This window comes from Carcharodon carcharias, chromosome 4, assembly GCF_017639515.1.
Source record: "Carcharodon carcharias isolate sCarCar2 chromosome 4, sCarCar2.pri, whole genome shotgun sequence".
Taxonomy (NCBI): Eukaryota; Metazoa; Chordata; class Chondrichthyes; order Lamniformes; family Lamnidae; genus Carcharodon; species Carcharodon carcharias.
Window position 1 is genome coordinate 167,110,649 of NC_054470.1, and position 17,980 is coordinate 167,128,628.

The 17,980-nt window shown below is 40.3% G+C and overlaps 1 protein-coding gene across 25 annotated transcripts in view; it reads left to right on the forward strand.

The window, feature by feature from the left end:
* Positions 1–17,980, forward strand: part of LOC121277508 (sorbin and SH3 domain-containing protein 2-like) — a 315,758-nt gene that overhangs the window by 106,188 nt on the left and 191,590 nt on the right. For 11 of the 25 annotated variants that reach the window (XM_041187077.1, XM_041187084.1, XM_041187092.1 and 8 more), the window contains exon 1: positions 12,998–13,176. The exons of 5 other annotated variants lie outside the window; for them this stretch is intronic. The gene's annotated coding sequence lies outside the window, so the exon portion shown is untranslated. Of the gene's footprint in view, positions 1–12,996; positions 13,177–17,980 lie in introns of those variants that run through there. 9 more of the 25 variants (XM_041187083.1, XM_041187096.1, XM_041187102.1 and 6 more) reach the window with 6 other exon arrangements.

The following is a 17,980-nucleotide window of genomic DNA, read 5'->3' on the forward strand; positions in this document are numbered from 1 at the left end:
TTTACTTACAAACATTGGCCAAGTTTCCTTGACCTCGAGAAAACCAGAATGTGAAAGGAGGTAAGACGGGCTGGCTCCATAAAGCATTGCTTCAGCTACATTTCCCCATAGTATTCGGGACCTCAGGTGAGACCAGATGGGGGGTGCTGAGCCCACACTTACTGGGTAGCAGGCTTAATGGTGCAATCTTCTGGGATGGTGGCCTCTTAACTGACTGCGTCTGCACTCTCAGACACAGCAGGTCCAATCAGAGGACTGGCAGCTCTGGAGCCTTGACTCCAGGAGAGGTGGGTGCTGTTGAGGTAGGTTCAGGACCTCAAGGGCACCCTCTGAGGCTTGTATTTAAAATTAAAACTATGAGGGGCAAAACCATTAGGCCCCTCAAAGTGGAGGGACATCCCCTCTGGGTGCTTGGGTCACATGTGTGGCCTTTTCTGCCAGTGGCACTGTCAATGGGGCAATGGAGCCTTTGGTCTCCACTGGCCTGCTGCAGGGAGTTCGCCTCCTTTGAACTGGCAGCCCCTGTGTGCAGAGTCGGGGAGGGGGAGAAAATGCAGCTGTTGGAGCAGAAAAATGCCAGTGAGGCTGCAAAATCTGGCCCAAGCGGGTCTGTAATTGGCTGTCTGCCTCTGCGGTGTGGGCAGCCAGCCTGTGTCCCCGCCTTCCCATGGAAAACTCTCTCCCTGTTGTATTCCTGCTATCAGGTGAGCCATCGCAATGCGGCTCAGCCACCGTTTTCCCCATAATCTTTCGCTACCTCCCTACCTGCTCTCTGCTTGTTTTTTTCTAATTGACAGGCAGCTAGCCTATTAATCAAAGTCGGCTGTTGGGCAGGAAAACTGTAGAAAACATTTGAAAGCTGGCATGGTGTCTGGGAAGCTCATGCTTCTGGGAACCCGATTCCTTTTCTCTCCGCTTTGAACGTACAGCGCTGTAAATATCAGGGCCACTGGCTCCAGGAACCCACATTTCACTGATTAAAGTTCGTGCTTCCCTAACTGATGGGTAGAGACCACTGTGGGTTAAAATAGACATCAGAAGAGGTTGACATTGCCAAAGCTGTAGCAAGTATGATTAGCATGGGCAGGGAAACTGAAATTACTTGTAAGGGGCACACGATCAATGAGGGGGGACTGCAGCCTGAGCCTGAATTTGGTTCAATGTGGAATTCGGTGTATAGGGGGAAAGAGGTGTTGTAGGTAAGGTTTACTGCAAGAAGTGTGACTTAGAATAGAGTGCTGGGAGTTGGTTAGTTAAGGGAGGTAGGGAAGGAAGGAAAAGAAGTGCTCTTTTGCTCCTTGCTTTCTAACTTTCTCAGCCTTCGGGAAGTGGTCGTACTCTGCTATAGGAGAAGAGCGAGTTATTTGGTGAGTATCTGGTTGTTGACTAAGGCTTATTCCATTCCTAAAGTTCAAAATAATCTAGCAACTTAAGGTTAATGAAATATATAAAAACAAAAGTAAAATATATAATTGAATAAAATAATTAAGTAGTTAATTAGAGCACATTAAGGATGTCAGGACAGATGATGTGTCACAGCCGCAGCATGTGGGAGCTCCTGGATGCCAGTAGAATCCAAGGCAAAAACATCTGCAGTAAGTGTTTGAGGTTTGAGCAGCTTTAGCTCGGGGTTTGCGTTGGAGGCTGAACTACAGACACTGCGATGCATTAGGTAGGGGACAAGTTACCTGAAGACTCATTGTACCAGGAGGCAGTCACACCCCTTAGGACAGGGTCTTCTGATTTGGTCAGTGGTCAGGAGCAGGAATGTGTGGCTGTGAGTGAGGCAGTTAAGGGGACTCTAAGAGCAGGTGCACAGGAGCCTCAGCCATTGCAATTGTCCAACAGGTTTGAGGTTTCTTCAGCTTGTGTGGGTGATAGTGGGGGCTGCAGGGTGGATGAGCTGACTGACTATGGTACTGTGGTACAGGAAGCCATTTAAGTGGGGGGAGCAAAAAGGAATGTAGTGGTAGTAGGGGATCGTATAGTCAGTCAGAGGGATTGACACCGTTCTCTGTAGCAAAGAGTGTGAATCCAGATGACTGTGTTGCCCTGTCCAGTGCCAGGGTATGGGACATCTGCTCGGGGCTGGAAAGGAACTTGCAGTTGGAGGGGGGAGGACCCAGTCGTTGTGGTCCTTGTAGATATCAGTGACAAAAGCAGGACAAAGGAGGTTCTGCAAAGTCAGTATGAGGACCTAGGCACCAAATTAAGAAGCAGGACCTCAAAGGTTATACTCTCTGGATTATTACCTAAACTACATGCAAATTGGCAGAGGACAAAACAGATTAGGGAGATGAATGTGTGGCTCAAAGACTGGTGTGGGAGAAGTGGGTTCCAGTTCATGGGGCACAGGCACTAGTGCTGGGGAAAGTGGGATCTGTGCCATTGGGACAGTCTGCACCTGTACCGTGCGAGCTGCATAAATAGGGAAGAAGAGAGGGTTTTAAACTAAATAATGGGGCAAGGGATCAAATTTGGGAAGATGTGGGAAATCAAAGAGAAGCAACAAGACGAAAGAGAAAGGTATTTTTACGGGAAATAAAAAACAGATCATGACAGAAAGGGATAGAGAGTACAAATCTAACAATAAATCAATAGGTGAAACTGGAGGTTATATAAAAAAAAAAGATATAACTGAAGGCTCCGTGTCTGAATGCACATAGCATTCGAAACAAAGATGAACTGAGAGCGCTCATAGGAATAAATAATTGATAGCCATTACAGAGGACATAGAGTGGGACCTGAATATTGAAGGATACAGGATATTTAGGAAGGACAGGAATCTAAGAAATGGTGGAGGGGTGGCTCTGTTAATGATGGTATTAGGGCATCCCACTCTTGTGCCAAGTTCAGGAAACCAGGATGTGGAAGCAGTTTGGGTAGAGATGAGAAATGGTAAAGTCACTTGTGGGAGTTGTAAACAGGCCCCCTAACAGTAGCCACATGGTAGGGTTGACCATAAAGGAAGAAATAATTGGAGCTTGTCAGAAAGGCACGGCGATAATCATGGGAGATTTTAATTTACATATCGACTGGAAAAGTCAGATGGACAAAGATAGCCTAGATGAGGAGTACATTGAATGTTTTTGGGATTGTTTCTTAGTACAACATGCTCTAGAGCCAACCAGAGAGCAGGCTATCCTAGACCTGGGCCTGAATCTTGCGTTCATCAGGTGTGCGCGATCGGTGGGCCCGGAAGCAGACACGAAATGTGGTTCTGCCTGCGATTGGCCCCTGAACGCAATTCATGCTGGTTGGCCACGTAACAGCCAACCAGCGTAAAACGCACGTTGAGAAAGGCTCAGCGCTGCTAGATGGTGTGGGAAGAGGGAGGGCGCCGAGAGAAGGGAGGTTGTGGGCTTGCACTCCCTGGAGGCTGATGGCTGCTGTGGAGCTACCTCGGGGAGCTGCAGTAATTTAAAAATGAAATCAGCTCAATAAACTGCTGTAAACTGTGACAATACTGTAAATGTAAGCACTTGGCAGCGGACTACATAGCAGGTGATCCCCTCAAATGTCGTGTTTTATTTTATTTAACCCCGGACTTTTCATCCCGCCCTGGATGTAGCTTGTAGTGAAAACGTGAAGGCTGCCTGACTGCTTGGCTTGTCCGTCAATCGTAAAAGTGGACAGGCCACATAAGATTGCTGACAATTACCTCAATAGGCTTAATTGCCTACTTAGTTGCCGGTGGGCACGCTTCTGACTCCCATGTTTGCCCATTGACTGTAACTTTGTGCGCAAGTACGGTGACGTTAGGACGCATACCTGACATTATTTTGCACAGTTTTACATGTGTTTGGTTAGGGCACACACCTGACCTTTGAACGCAAGATTCAGGCCTTGATTTGTGCAATGAGCTGGGAGTAATTAATGATCTCATCATAAAGGTGAGCCTAGGTAGCTACAGCCGTAATATGATTGAATTTTACATTCAGTTTGAGAGAGAGAGGAGTGGGTCTAATACTAAGTTTTTAAACTTAGATAAGGGCAATTATGAGGGCATGAAAGCTGAGCTGGCTAAAGTGAATTGGCAAATCAGGTTAAGGGATAGGTCAATGGAGATGCAGTGGCTAATATTTAAGGGGATATTTCAGAATGCACAGAATAGATGCATTCCAATGAATAAGAAAATGCCCAAGGGACGGACACACCACCCATGGTTAACTAGAAAGGTTAAAGATAGTATCAAACTTAAAGAAAAAGCATATAATTGTGCAAAGATAGTTGGAAAGCTAGATGATTGGACAGAATATAAGGAACAGTAAACAATGACTAAAAGACTAATAAGGAGGTAAAAATTAGAGTATGAGAGAAAGCTAGCCAGAAATATAAAAACAGATAGTAAGAGTTTTTAAAAAATATGTAAAAAGAAAAGTTAACAAAGCGAGCGTTGGTCCAATAGAAAGTGAGTCTGGAGAATTGATAATAGAAAACAAGGAGATGGCAGATGAATTGAACAGGTATTTTGCTTCAGTTTTCACTACAAAGGATACAAGTAATATCCCAGAAGTAGCTATAAACCAGGAAATGGAAGTGGGGAAGGAAGTCAAGAAAATGACAGTCACCAGAGAAGTTGGAGCTGCGGGCTGACCAGAGCCTGAGTCCTGATGGACTTCAACCTAGGGTCTTAAAAGAAGTGTCTAGTGAGATAGTTGATGCATTGATTTTAATTGTCCAAAACTCCTTTGACTCAGGGTAGGATTGGAAGATAGCATATGCAACTCCATTATTCAAAAAGGGAGGAAGACAGAAAGTTGGAAACTACAGGCCAGTTAGCTTAACATCTGTCATCGGGAAAATGTTAGAAGCTATTATTAAAGAAGTTATAGCTCAAGGTCATCAGACAGAGTCAACATGGTTTTGTGAAAGGGAAATCATGTTTAACCGACTTATTGAAGTTCTTTGAGAAAGTTGTGGATAAAAGGAAACTGGTGGATGTACTGTACTTAGATTTCCAGAAGGCATTTGATAAAGTGCCACATCAAAGGTTATTGTGGAAGATAAAAGCTCATGGTGTCGGGGTTAATATGTTGCCATGGAAAGAAGATTGGCTAGCTAACAGAAAGCAGAGCGTAGGCATAAATGAGTCTTTTTCAGCTTGGCAAGATGTAGCACGTGGTGTGTGACAGAGATCAGTGCTGGGACCTCAATTGTTTACAATTTATATAAATGACTTGGATGAAAGGATTGAAGACATGATTGCCAAATTTGTTGATGACACAGGTAGGAAAGTAAGTTGTGAAGAGTACATAGGTTAAGTGAGTGGGAAAAGATCTGGAAAATGTCAAATTGTCCATTTTGGTAGGAAGAATAAAAGAGAAGCATATTATCTGAATGGTGAGAGATTGCAGAGCTCTGAGGTTCAGGGATCAGGGTGTTCTAGTGCACGAATCATAAAAGACTCATATGCAGGTACCACAAGTAATTATGAAAGTTAATAGAATGTTATCATTTATTGTGAGGGGAATTGAATACAGAAGTAGGGAGGTTATGCTTCAGTTGTACAGGGCTCTAGTGAGGCCGCATTTGGAGTACTGTGTACAGTATTGGTCACCTTATTTAAGGAAGGATGTAAATGCGTTGGAAGCAGTTCAGAGAATGTTTACCAGACTAATAACTGGAATGAGTGGGTTGTCCCGTGAGGAAAGAGATTCGTTGGAGTTTAGAAGAGTAAGATGCAACTTGATTGAAATATATAAGATCCTGAGGGGTCTTGTCAGGGTGGATGTGGAGAGGATGTTTCCTCTTGTGGAAGAATCTAGAACTAGGGGTCACTGTTTAAAAATAAGGGGTCACCCAAATAAAACAGAGATAAGGCAAATTTTTTTCAGTTGGAGGGTCATGAGCCTTTGGAACTCTCATCTGAAAAGGTGGTTGAAGCAGAATCTTTGAATATTTTTAAAGCAGAGGTGTACAGATTCTTGGTAAGCAATAGGTTATCGGGTTAGGTGGGATGCAGATTTCAGATTATCAGATCAGCCATGATCTTATTAAATAGCGGAGCAGGCTCGAGGGGCTGAATGGCCTACTCCTGTTCATATGTAACCTTACCCATAAACTCTCAAAACCATATGCCACTATTGTAATGAGAAAAGCAAAGGAAATATAGACTTGCATTTCTTTCAAGCTTTTCGAGACCACCAGAAGTCCCAAACTGTTTTATAGCTAATTAACTACTTTTGAAATGTATTTACTGTTCTAATGTAGGAAACACGGTGTTGTATTTCTGTTTGCTAAATAGAAACTTACCAATATTGCACAGGATTACTAAGTTGAACCTAGGTTCAGTTTGTTTGAAGATGTAGTACAAGATTGCTCAGCAGACAGATTTATTATAAAGATTCAACAGCTATTGTTAACAGGAAAGTACAGCCGCCATTTCTTCAGACCACTGCTGCTAGCTAAGCTGAAAGCTCCACTGAACAATGCCTGCTGGTCACATGGTTTACACCAGGGCTACTTGCTCAGTAGCATATTCTTTCTTAAAGCGATATGACAACACATGACAGTCAATTTGCGCACAGCAAACTCCATTTAATAAATAAATATGATAATGACCAGGAAACCTGATTTAATGGTGTTGATTGAGGGATGAATGTTTGCCAGGACACCGGGAATAACCCCCCCACTCTTTTTTGATATAGTACTCTTTTATATTCAGCTGATGGAAAAATGAGCCATGGTTTAACATTTCATCTGGCACCTCCCGAGTGTGTGGTACTCCTTCAGTATTGCACTGGAATGTTGGCCTTAATTTTAGTGCTCAATCCCCAGTGGGAAGAAGTACCCCATCTTTCTAGCTCTGTAGCAACATATAGCCCAGGCTATAGGCAGTCCCTCCAATTATGTGGGAATCAATAGTCCAGAATTATAGGAACACATAGTCCAAATACAGCCTGTCGTTTGGGTTCTGTAGGAAACCATAGCCCAACTTACAGAGCGTTCTTCTAGTTTAGGTCTCTGAGTATTCTGTTTTAGCTGATTGAAAAGGTATGATCAGGTGAAACAGCAGTGGAAAAGGAATGGAGAAGAGACATAGGGTAAGGGCTTCTTCTGAAACAAGAGCTGGAAATCTGCAATAAAAGCAGAAAATTCTGGAATTAGTACTCAGGTCTGGCAGCATCTATAGACAGTGAAACAGAGTTTCATTTCAGTTCTGTGACCTTTCCTCAGAGTCTACTGAGTATTTAGAGCATTTTCTGTTTTTATTTAAGTATGCTTCTAGGCAGGCATCAAATCGACCAGCGTGCTTATCTTTAATGATTTGTACTTTTTGTTCAGGAATTTAGTGAGCGATTTGATGTCCTGTGACAAACATCAAGCTAATTTACAGGTTGTAATTTTAATGACACTTGCACCTTTTCTTTAGTGCTTAAATGGGTAGATTTATGGTCTTGTAATGGAATGCTGAATTAAGGCTGAGAATTTAACTTGACTGGTATTTTAGGTCTTCAGTGGCCACTGTCAGCTTGGCTCATTTGGTAGCAGTTTCTGACCCACATGATTGAAACCCCAATCCAGAATTTGAGCATATATTTTGAACTGGCATAGACTCTAGCACGATAAGTGCGTTCAGTTGTTGGATGTGCCATCTTTTGGATGAGATATGAAACTGTACCTCTGCCTGCCTGAAATAATTAAAAAAAAACAAAACCATGCTGGAAACACGGTGCAGGTCAAGCAGCCTCTGCAGAGATAGCAACAGAGTTAATGTTGCGGGTTGTTGACCTTTCAACAGAATTAGCAAAAGCCAGAGATGAACCAGGCTTTAAGCAATTATAGGGGCAAAAAAAGTTGAGGGGGAGATTGGCCTCCTTCTGTTCTGTAACAATTCTGTAATTCTGTCAATGGGAAGATCAGTGAAAGGGTAGAAAGTAGGGAAGATTAAATGATAAAATGGATGATGGGGAAGCCAAAAGGAGATGGTATCGACAAGTGGAGAAACAAAAGGTCATTCTAAGGGAGCTGTAAATGGTAACAGCAGAATCATTATCAGCAGTTGTTGCCAGGAGGGAGAAAATAGTCGTGGTTATGATCTGAAATGGTTGAGCTCCATGTTGAGTCCAGGAGACTGTAAAGTGCCTAATTGAAAGATGAGATGCTGTTCCTTGAACTCCAATTGAGCTTCAGTGGGACATTGTATGAGACCAGAAGGACAGAAATTAATATGACAAACTATTAGAAACTTATGGACTGAATTAAGGCCTCCCTGCTTTTCCTGTTCTTTACTGTTCAGTAGGACATTATAAAGATTTTATGGCACAGTATGTGGAGCAGAGCAGAGTTTCCCCCAACGTTTCAGCTTTCTTCCCTCCATTTTTATTTCTCTCATTGGTGTTATGGGATCTTGCCCTGTGTAGAATAGCTGTGTTTGCTTACATCATAACTCACTACTAACCAGGACTGGCTAATTGAGAGTATTTATCAAATAATAATTAGATGCCATTAAAATATATTTATTGAATAAGGTATAAGCAATAAGGTCACTCCTTCCAATATTTCTTGCTATTGACATTTAGATTTTCTTTCAGACCACAATTGGTGAACATTTCCAGAATATTTTGTAAAACCCAATCACTATTAAATTTGCTTTATAGAAAAATTTCTGCAGTTGATTGGCACATAATTACCTTGAAAATTATAGTGCATCAAAGAATGTTACATCAAAATGAAACATATAGACTATATAGTGAGGTATGTAAGAATGCAATATAGCTAAGAAAAAAATTGAAGAAAACTTTTCATTGTTGTGCTCAGCGTTGATGAATTAAGTATTTGTATGTTGGTTCAATAAAATGCTCTGCACTATACTTCCATTTTAAAAAATGTTCCTGTATCCTATACACAATTTATATCCTACAGACACCATGAACTAGATGAAAACAATTATATAAGTAGAGGTTTTATAGACGGCAATGATATATAGATCTGATATACAATATTTCACAGAAAACCTCATACATTTTTATCATTTTATCAATACAATAGAAGTTTCATTCTCAAAACACATTATTGGAACAGTATGAATTTACAAGGTGATTTTATAAAATTGCGTTTGTGGGTCTTGTTAAAGCTTCGTCTAATTTAGCATTCCCCTTCAGTTAGCAACTATGAATCATTTGATTCATCAATCTATTTATAAGAATGAAAGGCTCATAAAAGATCAGGACTTTTAAGACCAGCCTGTGCAGTTATCTCGGCCTCTTCATGTTCGCACGATCCAACCTGACATTTACTTCGAGTGCAGTAGCATTTGACTCTGACCTCATGGCTGCCTGTGGTTTATCTTATCAGGATACCCACAGAATAAATTCTACTGCTATTTAAAGTAGTTGAAGTCAGAATAATCTGCTCTGCTGCAAGCAATGAAAGGTCCTTATCTTAAAATATTACCAACAGGGGATAGCTTTTCATCTTGTTGCCTGTCGGGCAGCTCACATGCAGCCTTGAAAACTGTAAATATATGCAATAGAACTGGCAATCACTGCTCCTTAAGAAACTTAAAAATTTTGTATAAATGAGATTCTATTTTGTTTAATGACATCCTAACACTTGCACTAACATTTTCAAATGCATTAGCAGGAACATCTTTCACAGTGAGAAAACAATGAAGTCACCTCCATCATCTCAGGTACTGTCCCCCTCCTCTTTTATCTTCATCCCCCTCCTCCTCCATAAGCCCACCTTTTGACTCCCCTCTCTCCATGGAAACTGAAGCTTTATCTCCAACCTCCCATTCCTCTCAAGTTCTGGAATATGCTGTTACCTGTCAAACCTGTACTCATCTGTCGTACAACTCTTGTTTGAATCTCTCCAGCCTGATTCCCACCATTGAAAAAGTATCAAAATGTCCCTAATTGAAAGTCCTAAAAGGTGTTCTCTGTGATGATGATCCCAGTGCTCTATCTCTCCTCAACCTCCTTGACCTGCCTGCAGTCTTTGACATGGTTGACCATACCATTCTCTTCCACTAGCCTCTTCTCAGCCAACCTGCTGGGTGGGACTGCTCTCACCTGGTTTCATTCTCATCAGAGAATCATTTACAAAGGTTTCCCTTATCATTCCCACCCTCTTATATGTGGTATACCCCAGGATCTATTATCCTTGACCCCCCTCCTATTTATTAACTAGACGCTGCACCTCGGCTCCATCATCATCCAGAAAAGGCAGGTTAGATCCCACATTTAAGCTGTCGACACCCAAGCTCTATCTCTTTATTTTAAAATCCTCATCCTTGTTTTGAGAAATTCCTCAATGATCTCATCTCTCCCTATCTACGTAAACTTCTCAAACCATACACCCTCCAAGATCTCTGTGCTCTTCCAATTCTGGTCTCTTGAACATTCCTGATTTTCATTGCTCCACCAACGGCTGATGTGCTTTCAGCCATCTAGGTCCTAAATTCTGGAATTCCGGCCCTGACTCTCTTTCCTCCTTTAAGAAACTCCTTGAAATCTACCGCTTTGACCCATCCTAATATCTCCTTATGTGACAAATTTTGTTAATCTTTCCTGTGAAGCATCCAGGGCCATTTTATCGTGTTAAAGATGATCTATAAATGTAAAGGTTGTTGTCATTTCTCTTAAGCAGATATTACTGATGGATGGGTAATGAAGGATTGTCTCTTTAAGTATGACAATTACTTGGTATTTAATATATCTCTTCATAATATGTTAAAGCCACCTTTTGTGCTTTCTAGTCTGAGATGTTTAACCTGTTCATGAGGTGTTAAGTAGGAAAAAATGGTTCCATTGTCCCTCTTCTATTACTTTAGCTAACAGTTGTATTAAGCTAAGCTGTTTCCCCATGGAAATTATTTATGTTGTGAGTCGTGCTTTGTGTTTTCAGAAAAAAATAGTATTATATAAGTGGTGTTGAGAAACGGGCATAAAAAATATCTGACCTTAGCAGCTAAATCCAGAAAAATGCATTAATCAAAAATATCTTTCTACAGTAAATCATGATAGTGGCTCTGCTAATTGGGCTTGCTGAATATCAATGGATGATTAAAGCACACTGACCAGTACAATTTGCACCTTGTGGCATGACCCCCAGGCCTGAGCAAATTATATTATGCTTGTGGTAATCTGGCCTGCCTCCAATGGAGGAAAAACAGGTGTGGGTTGTAAAGTTCCCCTGAAAACCAGCATTGCCAGCCACCTAGTTGGACATCATTATGATGCTGAAAATGCTTTCCTATATCCCCTCTGAGCAAAGTTTCTCTTGAACTTACGGAACTGACTGATGTGTTCTGCTCTAATGATTTTGATACATAACAGATTCTGGATTCAGCAGGAACGTAGGGTTATTACTGTTCTGTTTGAGAAAGGCAAAAGGACAGAGCTATATTTGTATACACTTGTATATTTATTTACAGAGTTACACATGACAAGCACATACCTCCTAACAGCCACCACAGTTTCAGTTTATGCCTATTTCAAGGGGTTAAAGTGGATCACCAGTTAATGTCCATACAAGTAAATACAATTATTATACAAATAGTAATTTGGTAGAACTTGAGTATTGCTGAAAAAGGAGACATGCTGTCGAAGCTTTCGTCTTGCACTTATCAGGACAGAATTTGCAAGAATACCAATTGTAAAGGTTTACAGTTTAACAGTGAAAAGCTTCAACAGCATGCCCCTTTTATTCATTAATTATTATACAATTAATATTTTAGCACAAAGACAAGAAGGGGAAGTTAATCTGGTTTGTGTGCAAGAAAGATTGATGAGGTAAATGTTTGTTTTTCTTCCTACCCTCTTATTGTTCTGCAAACCTGAAAGCTTCACCACGTCCTGCTTTATTACATCCTTGGCTTAAATTATTTAGAGGTAAGGCTGATTTTCAGCTCAATATGTCAAATGAGATGTGGCACTGCCAAACAGTGAGATGCCACCTAAGTATGGGTGCTAATGTGTGATATCTCTGAGTAATTCTCACAGTTATGAATGAGCCCAAGTCTCCTTTCTTTCTTGCCCATTTCTCCTTTGAGTATATTTCTACAGAAAGTATTTGTTGTATTTATGGTTGCCTGTTCTTTAAGTGAAGGAAGATCTTTTGGATATTGCATTGTATTTTACAGGATCAAAATCATTTTCCATGTGTTAGCAGCTAACCATAACTACAAGAAACATTTTATGCAGTGCCTCTAATGAACAAACATATCCCAAGACACTCCACAAAGGCATAAGAATGGGCATCAAATAAAAAGCTATTAGGAAGAGTGATCAAAAATTGGTCAAAGTGGAGGGTTTTGAAAGGAGGTGGAGAGAATTAGAAAATCAAACCTACATATTTTCAGATTAGAATTAGGGAACACTATAGAACCATGCAATTTTCCATTTAAATACCTATTCTATTTAACCAAAGGTGTAACTGGATGTTTTTGCTCTCTGTATATTTGATATGGGATTTATTATCTTCTGTCTTATGTGCACTTGCCTGTTCCTTTGAGTGAACACCACTCCGTCTTTGCCTCCCCTTTTCAAATTAGAGCTCCTGTATATGAATGCTCAAAATGTTTGCATACACACTTATAACTGATGCCAGTTGTCTTTGTATCACTGCTTGCTGAACATGATTGGCGAATATTTCGTAAACCTTCCAACACTAGCTTGTACTTGAATATCCATTTGCTCGCCTGTGTTTGGTTACACATTTGATTTAAACAACATTTTGTTGCACATTTACATTACATAAAGAAGGCCAGCAATTCAACAAGTCAAATCTATGTGACCAGTCGTCTAACGTAGTGCAATATATATCAGCTTACCAAGGCTAGAGCAAAGATAGAATTACACATCTAACTACAAATGAATTACTTCATTTTTGCTTTCAAGACCTAGTCCAAGTTTGAAATGCTTCATGCCTTGTGTAAGTGCTATTTAATATTCCAGGAAAATGATGCATTGTGACACCTCGGAAAATTTGATACAGAAGGGAATGTGTTTCCTTGATTAGCTTATCTGACACTAGTGAGGGTATTTTGTCTGAGTTTTGTGGAGAAGGTAAATAGAGCTGAGTGCCATTGAAAAATGCACTGTCAGCTGGACAGGCTTTATAAAACTTCCATGGTGTTTGTTCCTGTAACTTCATAGATAGAAACTTCGTTTAGGTGACTTGGCGATCAAAAAAGGTACTTAAACTAAAAAGGACATTATTTTTCTGGTAAGTTTTTCTGCTTACATCAATTATTAGTTTAGCTTATTTCTTTGTTTGCCACTTGGGCAGGAGAAATTGTTTGCCAAGTACTAAATAAAGCCTTAGAGTTCCATTGACATTTTCCTGTAATAGTTGAGTCAAATGGACCAGAAATGCATTAAATACCTGATCGGTACTGAGTTACTGATGCCAATAGAGTCAGTGGTGGGTGACCTGCCTCAATATTTTGAGACTAGGGAAGGAAAGGTTGGTTAAAGTTCCTGTATTTGATTGTTATTCAGGAATCTTTATTGGAAGTTTGCACTGGTGAGGTCCTCTGACTGACTTCAGTAACTTCGATGGCAGATCCGCACAAACTCTGGAGAAACTGTACAAATGATCTTCTACCATCTCTCTGGATGTTACTGTGGTCACTATCCTACAAATTCAACTCCAACATTCCTTCACTATATACTAAAAGCATTTTAAACAGCCCCGTGTTGTTGAATAGCCTTTATCTGCCTTGCATGTATATAATTCTCATAATGTATTCACCTTGTGTGGTAACTTGGCTAAATTTCGAACACTCAAGCCTCTGAATCAGGAGGTAAGTATTATAACCTGTTTTTGCAGACATGAAGGAGTACTGAACTCCAATCTGCTGGTTCATGTGGACATGTAAGATCCCAGTATTTGGAAATAAAGCAGTATATCTTTTTGTGATTGAGTAACCACTGAGAAAGGCATGAGGATCAATGACTCATTCTTGTTTGTGAACAAGACTATCATACCTGCTGCATTTAGTAACTTAAGAATGTCAAGGGTACAGATAAAATGAACCTGAAACAAATGTTTGACACATCTGTAATGTAACTGGGTGCATGAACTTGAACTCTGAAAACATAAGCTGAACAAAGAGTTCAGTTTAATTATTCCCTCCAGGCGGTGGTGAATGCTTGGGGAAATAGTGGAGTCAAACAGCAACATCAAATTCAAAAGGAAGCAGAATTTTTATTTTGGCAAAAGAAATTGAGAGAGTTGAGATATAGCATGGTTTGTTTTAGAAACATGGAAAATAGGAGCAGGAGTAGGTCATTCTAGAGCCTTCTCTACCATTCAGTATGATCATGGCTGATTCTCTATCTCAGTGCTGTACTCCCGCTCTCTCCCCCCCCCCCCTTACCCCTTGAAGCCTTTAGAGTCTAGAAATCTAGCTATTTCTTTCTTAAGTATATCCAGTGACTTGGCCTCCACAGTCTTCTGTGGTAGAAAATTCCACAGGCTCACCAACCTCCTGAGTGAAGAAGTTTCTCCTTATCTCAGTCCTAAATGGCCAACCCCTTATCCTGAGACTGTGACCCCTTATTTTAGACTCCCCCAGCCAGAGGAAACATCATCCCTGCATCCAGCCTGTCAGAATTTTATACGCTTCAGTGAGAACCCCTCTCATTCTTCGAAACTCCAGTGAATACAGGGGGTTGACCCAACCTCCCCTTATATGACAATCATGCCATCCCATGAATAAGTCTGGTGAGCCTTTGCTGCATTCTCTCTATGACAGGAATATCCTTCCTTAGGCAAAAAGACCAAACTACACACACTACTCCAGGTGTGGTCTCACCAAGGTCCTGTACAGCTGCAGTAAGACATCTTTGCTCCTGTACTAAAGTCCCATCTCAATAAAGGCCAACATACCATTTACCTTCAGTGATTGGTGTACAAGGACATCCAAGTCCCTTTGTACATCAAAGTTCCTCAATCTATCAACATTTAAATAAAATTTTGCCATTCTGTTTTTCCTACCAAAATGGATAACTGCACACCTATCCACGTTATACTGTATCTGCCACATATTTGTCCACTCACTCAACCTGCCTAAATTGGCTTGAAGCCGCTTAATATCCTTCTGCACACTCACATTCCCACCAAGTTTCATGTCATCAGCAAACCTGGAAATATTACATTTAGTCCCCTCATCCAAATCATTGATATAGATTATGAATAGCTGGGGCTCAAGCACTGCTCCTGCATTACCCCACTAGTCACCGCCTGCCACTCTGAAAAAGACCATTTATTCCTACTCTGTTTCCTGTCTGCTAACCAATTCTCAATTCATGCCAGAAATTACCCCCAATCCCATGTACTTTAATTTTGCACACTAACCTCTTATGTGGGACTTTATCAAAATCCAAATGCACCACAACCGTTGGTTCTCCCTTATCTATTCTGCTAGTTATGTCCTCAAAAAACTCCAGTAGTTTTTTCAAACATGATTTCCCTTTCATAAATCCATGTTGACTTTGCCTAATCCTGTTGATATTTTCTAAGAGTCCTGTTATCATATCTTTATAATAGATTCTAACATTTTCCCTATTACTGATGTTAGGCTAACCGGTCTGTAATTCCATGTTTTCTCCCTCTTTTAAATAGTGGGGTTACGTTTGACGCCCTTCAATCTGCTGGGATTTTTCCAGAATCTGCACAATTTTGGAAGATGACAACCAACACATCCACTATTTCCATGGCCAACTCCTTCAGTACCCTGGGATGTAGATTATCAGACCCTGGGGATCTATCAACTTTCAGTCCCATTAATTTCTCCAGCACTATTTTTTTAGCAATACTAATTTCCTTCAATTCCTCCTTTTCACTCGACCTTTGGTTCCCCAGTATTTCTGGGAAGTTATTTGTGTCTTCCTCTGTGAATACAGACGATAGTTGTTTAATTGCTCTGCCGTTTCCTTGTTCTCTATTATAAATTCCCCTGTTTCTGACTGACATTTGTCTTTGTTAATCGTTTTCTTTTTACATACTTAAAAGCAGATGTAAAAGCTCATATATGTTCCTTGCAAGTTTACTCTCATACTCTATTTTCCTCTTAATCAAAATCTTGGTCCTCCTTTGCAGAATTCTAAACTGCTCCCAATCTTCAGGCTTGCTACTTTTTCTAGTAACTTTATATGACTCCTCTTTGTATCAAATACTATCCTTAATTTCTTTAGTTAACCATGATTGGGCTGCTTTTCTTGTTGTGTTTTTGTGTCAGGAAGGAATGTACAGACTTTGAGATGCACTCGTGTACAATTCCTTTGTAACCTTTGTTGCTCTTGGAAAAACAGAGATCCTGTATAAATGTAAGCAGCTGTATTTACCCAATTCCATTTAACTGCGTCAGTCAATATAACATTACCTTATTTTGTTTGAAATGTATCCCCCCCAACATACATACTCAAGTCTAGAAGAATTTTCTCATGTATAATAAATATTGTATTTCCATGCATAGAAATAGCCTGCATATCTTTACATTATTCGTACCTTTTAACATAGTTAAGCCTAGCTCATACCCCTTATCTTCCATTCTGCAAGTTTAACCAGATAACTTTTAAAAATAGTCCTCGAGTCACCTTTGTCAATCTTCTTTGAATTGCCTCCAGTGTTTCAATAACTTGTTGAGAATGGGCTGCTTGAAAGAATATTTCACAAAACCTTACCAGCATCAATTCAAGATAAAACAAACTATGTTGTCATTTAATTAAATGTCCTTGAGATGCAATCCTTGCTGATAACAGCTTCGCATTGACTGGTTTATAAGCACAACCAAATCCCTTTTTTTCCAAAGGACACCCCTTAATAAAGTGTAGAATCTATTGCCTCTACTAATAATTTTTGAATAAGTCTTGAATAATCATTTCATCGTTCATCGATTTTAAATTTGTATGGAGCCTTTTGAATGCAATCCATCATACTAATAATTGAGGGACATTTTGTCTCAGCCCATTTTATATTTCTAGATATACCCTGCTTAATATTTTGAACTAAAATGGGCCCCTTCAGTCTGCTCAGTCAATGTCCAATCCAATTATTTAACCAATTTGCCACTAATTCCTCTGAGAAGGCCTCAGTTAGAGAACTCTAATTCCAAAGGCTTTTTGAAAACTCAAGTAAATTAAATCCAGTAGATAAGCTTCATTCGGTTGATTCTATTATCTTCTCGATGAATTCCAGTTGATGAGTAAGGCATGACCTATTGATTCTTCTAAAAGCACGCTGACTGCCCCTTCTAAAGCTCTCAGCTCATTCGATGCACATTAATTCTGTAAATTATTCTTGAGTACTTCCCAACTGGTCCACAACACCTTGATTATATTATCAGTCCTCAAATCCAGCTCCTGTAATTTTGGAGATCTTGAAACTATTAACCACAACCTTACCATATTTATTCCCATGGAGATTCCCCATTGTGTCCCATTGTGCTTTGTAGACACTTCATGCTTTGCATTTTATGATCATTCATTGTCAGCTTTTTAGAGGCCAATTGCATCGTGTATCAGTGCTTTAAGGGCAAAAATAGCTTGGTTCCTCCACTCCAGCGTTATTCCTTTTGAGCAGAAGTGATTCTGCTCTTGACATACTGTATGTGTTAATTCCCAGGGGAATAGGGGTCTTCACCAGTTTGTAACAGCTGGAGTCCTCTCCAGTGACTAATACCAGGAGTCAGGTAGAAGTGGAACTGTGAGGAGAGGGAATTGTGGAGAAATACTTGGCAATGAGAAGGAACAGGAAGGAGAGAAATAAATGACAATGAGTAGAAAGGTGAAAAAAATTGTCAGCAGTGAAGGGCAGAGTAAAGGGAGCAGAAAAGGGAAGTGGTGCTTTTGGATGTAGAGGGAAATGGTGTTTTGAGGCAAGATAGAAAAAGCAGCACTAGCTTTCACCTTCTGGTTTTGATGGAGGCAGGAAACGAACCCCTTCAGAGGCTTATTTAAATATGTTAATGAGGCTGTGTACCTCGCATTTTAGCAGCCATTAATATTTATTTCCTGCAAGCTGG